The sequence below is a fragment of the Sciurus carolinensis genome, chromosome 7 (genome assembly GCF_902686445.1).
Source record: "Sciurus carolinensis chromosome 7, mSciCar1.2, whole genome shotgun sequence".
Taxonomy (NCBI): domain Eukaryota; kingdom Metazoa; phylum Chordata; class Mammalia; order Rodentia; family Sciuridae; genus Sciurus; species Sciurus carolinensis.
In genome coordinates this window covers 52,854,802-52,863,738 of record NC_062219.1, presented here as the reverse complement: position 1 = coordinate 52,863,738, position 8,937 = coordinate 52,854,802, and positions in this window count along the sequence as shown.

The window sequence follows — 8,937 nt, the reverse complement described above, 5'->3', positions numbered from 1 at the left end:
GAGACACGGTCTCAGTAGGTCTCAAAGGCTGGCCTTGAATTTGTTAATGTGGGATCTTTAAACATACAAAGTAAACAGAACAACAATGAAGCATTATATGCCAACTTGAACAATTCAACAGTATTTGGTGTCATCCATCTACTAGAACTGATTTTAGTAAAAGGATATAACTTGTTCATCCTCTCAGGACAAATCTCCCATAGTCCCTTCCTAGGGAATTAAAATATCAATCCCTTCTTTCAACCCTCACCTAATTAACACTTGCAACTTTTACATCATAAACTAATATTGCCTTCAAGTTTTTTTCTTGGTGCTTTGTATAATGCTGTAACTCAGCAAAAATATGATGATCAAGTAACTCTTAACTGCTGAATAATAAGTACTCTATTATATGAATACATCCATGCTTTGTTTTTTAGTAGATGTTGGTTTCCAGCAAATATGTGTAAAGGTGCTATGAACATTAGCACAGGCATTTTTGTGGTTTCCATGTGGATAGTGGTATCTCTGATTTTAATCTGCATTCTTCTGACTAATGAACATTTCTCATGTTTGTTGGTCATTGACTGTATCTTTGAATTTAAATGTCACATACTTAAAAAATACGGTTGGTTGTGTTTGTTACTCAGTTATAGGTGTTTTTTATTTTGGATGTGAGTTGCTTGTCAGTTACTCTGCAAATATTTTCCCATTGTGTCTTGACTTTGTTCCTTATAGTGTTAATAAGAAGTTATTTTTAATAGTCTTAATTTGTCAATTTTATAAGTGAACTTTTTCTATCTAAATAAATTTGCCTACCCCCTGATGTAGTAAGGGCATTTTGTTTCCTCATAAAATGTAGTTCAGTCTTTTATGTCTAGGTCCATGATCAATCACAAATGAAATCTTGTATGTGGTAGCGATTAGTGTTTGATGTTCAATTTCTCCATCAAGTTATTCTAGCATTATTTGTTAAAATGACATTTTCATTGTCCACTGAGTTACTTTGGCATCTTTCAAAAAATTCTGTTGACCATGTAAGTGTGATATGTTTCTGGACTGTAATTTCATTCATCGATACACTATAATTTATCCATGTACCAATATCACTGATTTCTAAGTTTTTATAATTCTCAAAGTCAGGTGGTCTACTTTTATTCTTTGTCAAGATTACTTTGTTCATTATATTTCTGTGTAAGTATTAAAATAAGTGTCAGTTTCTATTCTAAAAAACTGGTATAATTATGGTTAGTATTGATTGAATCTGTAGGTCAAAATGTGGAGAACTGTTAATACTGAATCTTCTAATCCATGTTATATATCTCCTTTTAAGTCATTGCCCTCAATACTTTTTTGTTTGATTTCTCCCTGGCAACTTGGGAGGCTAAGGCCACACAGGATGACAAGCTCAAGGTCTCAGCAACAAAGTGAGACCCTATCAAAATAAATGGAAAGGACTGGGTAGCTAGGTGGTAGAGTTCCCCTCACTTCCATCTCTAGTACCAAAAAGAAAAAGTTGAAAAGCTGAGCATGGTGGTGCAACCTGTAAAGCCAACCTCAGCAACTTAGCAAGACCCTGTTGCAGAATTTTTAAAGTGTGGGCATGGGGCAAATGTTGCTCAGTGATTAAGTGCCCCTGGCTCACTCTCCTGTACCAAGGCAGGGGTTGAGGGGAGAACTGAAACAGGCCCCCAAACATGGGATACAAAGAAGGAATTAATGATAAGTTGTTTTGTTTAAGGTGACTGTCCAATTTGCACAACTTGAAATGATAGAACCCACGTTCAAACTCGACCTGTCTGGTTTTAGTTCATAGTGTGTTTGTGCGTGCACGCATGTTGTGCTGGGGATTTAAACCAGGGCCTTGTGCATGTGAGACAAGCACTCTACCAACTGAACTATATCCCCAGCCCCATCATAGTTTTTTGTTGTTGTTTTCCCTTTTTAATTTTTCATTATTTAGTTGTCAATGAATTCTTTATTTATATGTGGTGCTAAGTATCGAACTCAGGACCTCGCACATGCCAAGCAAGTGCTCTACATCTGAGCCACAACCCTTGCACTGCCCCCATTATAGCTTTAATCACTATGTTGTCTCATTGCTAAATTGCCTTTGCCAAGTCTTTCAGTCTACTTGAAATTTGGGGATAGTTATTTTACCTCCTGCTTGATTGAAGAATCCCTCCTTTTTTGTAGCATGTCTAGTTCTGGTGGCTTCAGCCTCACCTTTAGCAAGTATTTAGTTAAAAATGGGCATGGTGGTGTACTCGGTGGTAAAGCACCCCTGGGCTCAACCACCAAGTACCACACACACGAAGAAAGAGTAAGCAGGGCACAGTGGCTCACCAAAAGTCTGAGGAAGGAGGATTGCAAGTTAAAAGCCAGCCTGGTGATTCAGCAAGATCCTGTCTCAAAACTAAAATGTGCTGGGGATGTACCTCTGTGGAGAGCATTTACCTAACACGTGCAAGGCCCTGTGCTCAGTTCCCGGTACTGCAACAAAAGATCTTCCAGGAATGGGCATTCCTTTAGTTACCAGGAATATTGGCTACTGGCATCTCACAATTGAGTCCTTTTGTAGAACTTGTTTTCAGCAAAAGATTTCCATATAATATGAAAACTTGTATTCGAAGCAATTTGTGCTGGTGGTAGTTTTTTTATGTACTTATTTGATACTAGGGATTAAACCCAAGGGCACTTTACCACTGAGCTACATTCCCCAGCCCTTTTCATTTTTTTATTTTTGAGATGGGAGTCTTTCTAAGTTGCTTAGAGCCTCACTAAATTTCCTGAGGCTGGCCTCAAATTTGTCAATCCTGCCTCAGCCTCCCGAGTCAATGGGCTTACAGGTGTGCACCACTGTCCAGTGGCATTTTTTTCCCAAAAGAAATTAAAGGACCCTAAGGGCTGGGGATATAGTCTACCCTAGGTTCAATCACCAGCCCCCACCCACCATCACCCAAAAAAAAAAAAAAAGGAATTACAGGAAATTAGGATGAAAGCCAGGAGACCAGTTAGATTGGAGACTTTAGAAATTTTAAGGTTAACATGAAGTGGCAGAACCAAATGAGTAAATAGAAAGCCAAGGAGATTAAAAGTTCTAAAGTTTTCTGGTTTTCTTCCACTGACAACTCATGAGACAAAAGAATTGGGATAGACAAGAATAGATTTGGTTTTGGATTATGCTGAGTTTTAATGAGGCAAAAAGTGCCTAGGAAAGCTAAATTTACTATGCTAGGATCGTGCAACTGTGGGCACTTTCAGAATGTTTAATCTTATTTAAATTTATTTGTGGTGCTGGGGATTTAATCCAGAGGTACTACATGAATTCAAAGTCTGCCTGGGCAACTTGGTTAGCCCCTGTTTCAAAACAAAACAAAAAAATAACCTATCCCTCAGTTTCTGCTTATCATCTCTTTGCACATTGGTAATAGGAATTGGAACTGTTTCCAAAGTCCTAGCCAAAGGTGTGGAGTGGACATGGTGGAGGTTGAATAGATTGGGTCCTGCCACTTCCCTAAGAAAATTCAAATGGAAGTACGAAAGAAAGCTTTATGCTCATTGTGACCACAGCAGGAAGACAGGTCTATGGGCTATCTTTGTGGTTGTCAACAATAGCTTTGAGATGTATAGGGAAATCTTGATCTGATCAATTATTCTGGAACAGGTTTTGGGTTCTTAACAGCTTAAGGGTGCTACTAGAATGGGGGCGGGCAATTCTTGTGGTCCTGGAATTTAATATATGTTAATTGAGGTCAGAGAAACAAAGTGGGGTTAGGTTAATGATTGGGCCCTGTGCTGATACTAGTCACCTGACTACAGTTTGCAACACTGCTCTAGACCTGCACACACTTCAGAGTTATAGAAATGGGAAAGAGACATACCATTAAGGTCATCTTCCTCTTTTGAGCAGGTCCTCAAAAGGAAACAGTCAAATACTATTCCAGGCTAGATGCCACCCCCACTACAGCTAGCTCTCTCTCATTCAGTTCTAAAAAAAAATTGAGTGCCAGTACTACTTGTTTTAGCAGAACAATTCTGGGTAATTTTTAGAGATTTTATTAACTATTTCAAAACATACTAAAGTTCATGTGAAAATAAAAGTATGGCAACACCCACTTTCTAAAAGTTTTTTTTTTTTTTTTGCGGTACTGGGGATCGAACTCAGGGCCTTGTGCTTACGAGGTAAGCACTCTACCAGCTGAGCTATCTCCCCAGCCCCCACTTTCTTAAAGAACACTTGGTTTCTTGGAGCTGAAGTGTAGTAGGTCATCTCACGTAAAGCTAATTTGTGGGGTCGAGGATGTGGCACAGTGGTAGAGCCCTTTCCTAGCATGTATGTGTCCCTGAATTCAATTCCCAGCACCACAAATCACTTCGGTTTGGTAAGTCCCTAATCTAGTAATGAAGTGTTGAAAGAAAACTTGATATAAACATTAGGTCCCTATACATTTTGTTTAGCAAAGTATACTTTGTTAATTATTAATGGTATTTTTCATTTGTATTTAGTTATGTGATGTAGTCTGAAGCTTCCACTATGTTTTGCCTGCCTCAAAGCATCCCTCTTCTGGCTATCCTGGGGCCACCAAATATTGTCACTATTGGTGTATACCTTGTTGAGTTGAAGCATTTTCACATAGGGTTAATTAATTGAAATCAATTAATTCACAAATATTTACTGAACAGAAGTATAAGAAGGAATGGAAATTGCACATAATAAAACTCAACTCAAAATCTAGTATTTGCCCATTTAATTCAATTTAAGGACCAAAATCATTACAGTGGTTTATAAGGCCCCACTAGACCTGTCTCATCCTCCTCCTTCTAACCATCTGCTTTCTCCTTGCTCAATCCTCTACAGGAATGCTGGCTTCTTGCTCTTAGAAGAAGAAAACAGGCAAAAGTCTCTCAGGAACTTTATGCTCTTCCTTTAGAAAGCTACATAGCTCACTTCCTTACCAGCCTATCTTTGCTCAATCTCAGTGAGACCTATCCTGACCATCCTATTTTAGGTTGCAATCTGATCTCCAGGCATTCCTAATCCCCCTTAATCGTGGTCAAGCGATTGAACTCGGGGCATTGGACCTCTGAGCCACATCCCCAGCCCTATTTTGTATTTTATTTAGAGACAGGGTCTCACTGAGTTGCTTAGCACCTCCCATTGCTGAGGCTGGCTTTGAATGGAGATCCTCCTATCTCAGCAGCTTCGCAAACCACTGGGATTACAGGTGCACGCCACTGTGCCTGGTCTCCCTTAATCTTTATTAGGTTTTTCCTTTAGATACAAAGTATTATGTTTGTTATTGTGTAGCTCCCTTTACCAGAGTGTGTGTTTTATGAGAGCAGGGATTTATGTCTATTGTATTTCCCACATGATGGCTGTTATAGATTCCCATATACTATGTTTTTGTAGTCTTTAACATGACTGATAGGGTGTTAAGAAATTATGGAGCATGATTTTTAAAGATCATAAGAGGCATCTTAGAAGTAAGAACACTAAGCCGGGTGCAGTGACAACCTCCTGTAATCCCAAAATCTTGGGCGGCTGAGGCAGGAGGATTGCAAATTAGAAGCAAGCCTCAGCAATTTAGCAGTGCCGTCTCTAAAAAGGGTTGAGGATGAAACGTGGATAACTCTTGGAAGAAAACGTAGGCATGAGACAAATAAATACAGAGCAAATAAATTTTAGGAAGGAAAGACGAGCACAGTGGCACACACCTATAATCCCAGCAATTTGGGAGGCTGAAGCAAGAGGATTGCAAGCTGCAGTCTAGCCTGGACAATATAGACCTTGTCTCAAAATAAAATTAGAAAGAGTTGGGGTGTAGCTCAGTGGCACTTTACCACTCTACAGACCCCAAAATAATAAGAGTTATAGCTATTTCAAATGTTAAAGAATCTAGAAGCAGCATTGGGTAGACTAAGAACTATGGAGTGAAATATTTCCCTAAAGTATTTTTTAAAAAATTTTAGTAGTAGATGGACACAATACCTTTATTTTACTTATTTTATATGGTGCAAAGGAGCAAACCCAGTGCCTCACCCATGCTAGGCAAGCAGTCTACCACTAAGCTACAACCCCAGCCCCTAAACTACAGTTTGAAGTGAAGACAACTGAAAGGGATAACAGCAAACTAAATATTGCTGAACAAAAAATGAGTGAACTTGAAGATAACAGCAATAGAAACAAAAAAGACGGGGAAAAGGAATCCATAAGACAACTTCAAGTTCTCCCCCCCCCTCCAAGATTTTGATGAGTTGTTGAGTTTGGCCTTGAATTTGCAATTCTGTCTCAGCTTCCCAAGTAGCTGGGATTACAGGTGTGTGCCCCAATACCCAACAGAACAACTGAAAGAAAAGGATTGTCAATCTAAAATTCTCTGTCCAGTGAAAATATGTTTCCCAAACCTAGGTGAAGTAAAGACTTTTTCAAAAGACATAACAGCATCATTAATAATTAGGGAAATGTAAATGAAAACCACAGTGAGATCACTACATACCTCGTAGAATGGTTGGAGTGTGGAACCAAATGTCCGTCAACTGATAAATGGATAAAATGTAACAATCTCAAAACAATACTGAGCAAAAGCAGAAAAAGCACAAGATGTATGATTCCATTTACCTAAAATTCTAGAAAATGCAAACTAATCAATAGTGACAGCACAGATCAGTGATTGCCTTTTCAAGGGAAGAGGATTAGAGAGACAGAAGGGAGGAATTAAGAGGAAATTTTTAGAAGCAGTGGTATGCCCATTACCTTGATTGTGGTGATAATTTGAGTATGTATGTCACTTGAACCTCGGTAAAACCAGGCACTGTGGTGCATGCCTATAATCTCTGACTCTGGAGGCTCAAAAGCCAGCCTCGGCAACTTAAAGCAAATTGGGGAGACCCCTGTCTCTAAAGGAAATATATAAAAGGACTGGGGATGTGGTTCAGTGGTTAAGCGCCCCTAGATTCAATCCCTGGTACCAAAACCTATTTTTAAAACCCTGAAAGTTAAAATAATTTATGCAGCAAAACTGAATTTTCTAATTAAATTGGCCATCCTTGTTCCAAATTTTGTTTGGGACAGTGTGGATCTGTTTAGACTTAAAACAGTACAAGCTGTCGCGACAGGGTTAGTTAGTTCTACCAGAAAGCATGAAACCCGTGAAGCCTATAGGTGGAGGGCAGCCATCTGAACCTGTTTCAACACAGTGTCTATTGTATGCAGTGAAACTGCCTTAGGCATTTTTTGAAACCTTATCTTGAGAATTTTGATAGCTCAGAGTTTCCCACATTAGCCAAAGACCAAAATATTTCAATTCCTTTATTTTCACAAGTGCCAAAGTTTTGGATTTATTGGTTCCCCTGCACTGCACACAGGCATGCACACTGCTTTTCTTTGTTAATTTTAGTAAAAGTCACAACTTGGGGAAAGCACACCAGTATATAAAATATTAAAAACTTGTGGAATTGTCTTTCTCCATAAAATCTCTATTCATTCCCTAGGTTTCTGCTTATATTTTTAAAACTCATTTAATATTTTAATTGGGTAATACTTGTTCATAGTGTATTCAATAATTGAATTCATGAACATGCAAATGATACAAAAGGATATAGAGTGAAAAGTCACTTACCACTGTTTCCCACCTACACGAAGCCTATTTATACAGTCAAGGGTGTGTTTTTGTTTTTCTTAGTACACAGTACTGTCTTGATTAAAAAAAAAAAAAAAAATTACTAAGTGAGATAAGCCAATCTCAAAAAACTAAAGGTCGAATGATCTCGCTGATAAGCGGATGAGGACATATAATGGGGGGTGGGAGGGGCTAGCATTAGGTTTAGGGTTAGGTTTAGAGTTAGGCTAAGGACAGCGGCAAGAATGAAGGAAAGAAAGACTGTGTAGAGGGAAAAGAGGGGTGGGAGGGGTGGGGGGAGGGGAAAAATAAAATAAACATCATTATCCTATGTAAATGTAAAAAAAAAAATGGCAAAAAAAAAAGTTTCAGTGATACGGAGTTATGGACTTTTTAATTTATTGGTTTAGTTAGTAGTATTGTTATTATTAAATGGTGATTGGTTTTTCTTTGATTTTTCTTTCTTTTGATATATTACAGACATTAAAAGAGCAATTAAATAAATTTAAAAGTTAAAAAAAAAAAAAAAAATTAGTTTTGTTTTTGGTGCCAGGGATTAAACCTGACAATTTTTGAGTACTTGCCTAGAATGGATGTGCCTCACAGTTTGATCTCCAGCACCACACACACACACAAAAAAGTTATTATTTTTAAAGTTATCATGTTTATGTGTTAAAATTCAATAGGTTTCTCTTGCATCCAAACTCCTGCTTCCATTTTGTTCTCCTTCTAAACAACCAGTGTTACCAGTTTGTGTTTTCTTCCAGTCAGAGTTTATGCATAGATAGCCTGTTTTCCACTAACAATTTTGCTCCATAAGTGCAGGGAATTTGTCTATTTGGTTTACTGCTTCCTAACACAGCAGCTTACACAGTTCCTAGCACAAAATAAGTGTTCAATAAATATTTTTGGAATGAAATAATATAAACACAGACATCATCCTTATCTTCCTAATCTCTTTTATCTCCATTTTCAAATATATTCAACATGTCTGATTGAGTCTCCCGTGGGAATTTTTTTTTTCTTTTGGAGACAGGTTCTCACTAAGTTACTTGGTGCCTTACTGCATTGCTGAGGTTGAAAATAACTTGCTATCCTGCCTCAGTCTACCGAGGCATGCCCCATACATCCAGCCCTTCCTTGATTTTTCTGTGCAGTCCAAGCCCAGAGTATAACACTACATGCGTTACACTACTAATACCCTCCTAATAATCTCCTGTCTCCCACACAGGTAAACAGCTCTATGTAGAAAGACCATGTCACATAATAATAGTTAGGAACAATAGGTTTAGAATCAGACTGTCCGAATTCATATTTCAGATTTGCTTTAAAAGTA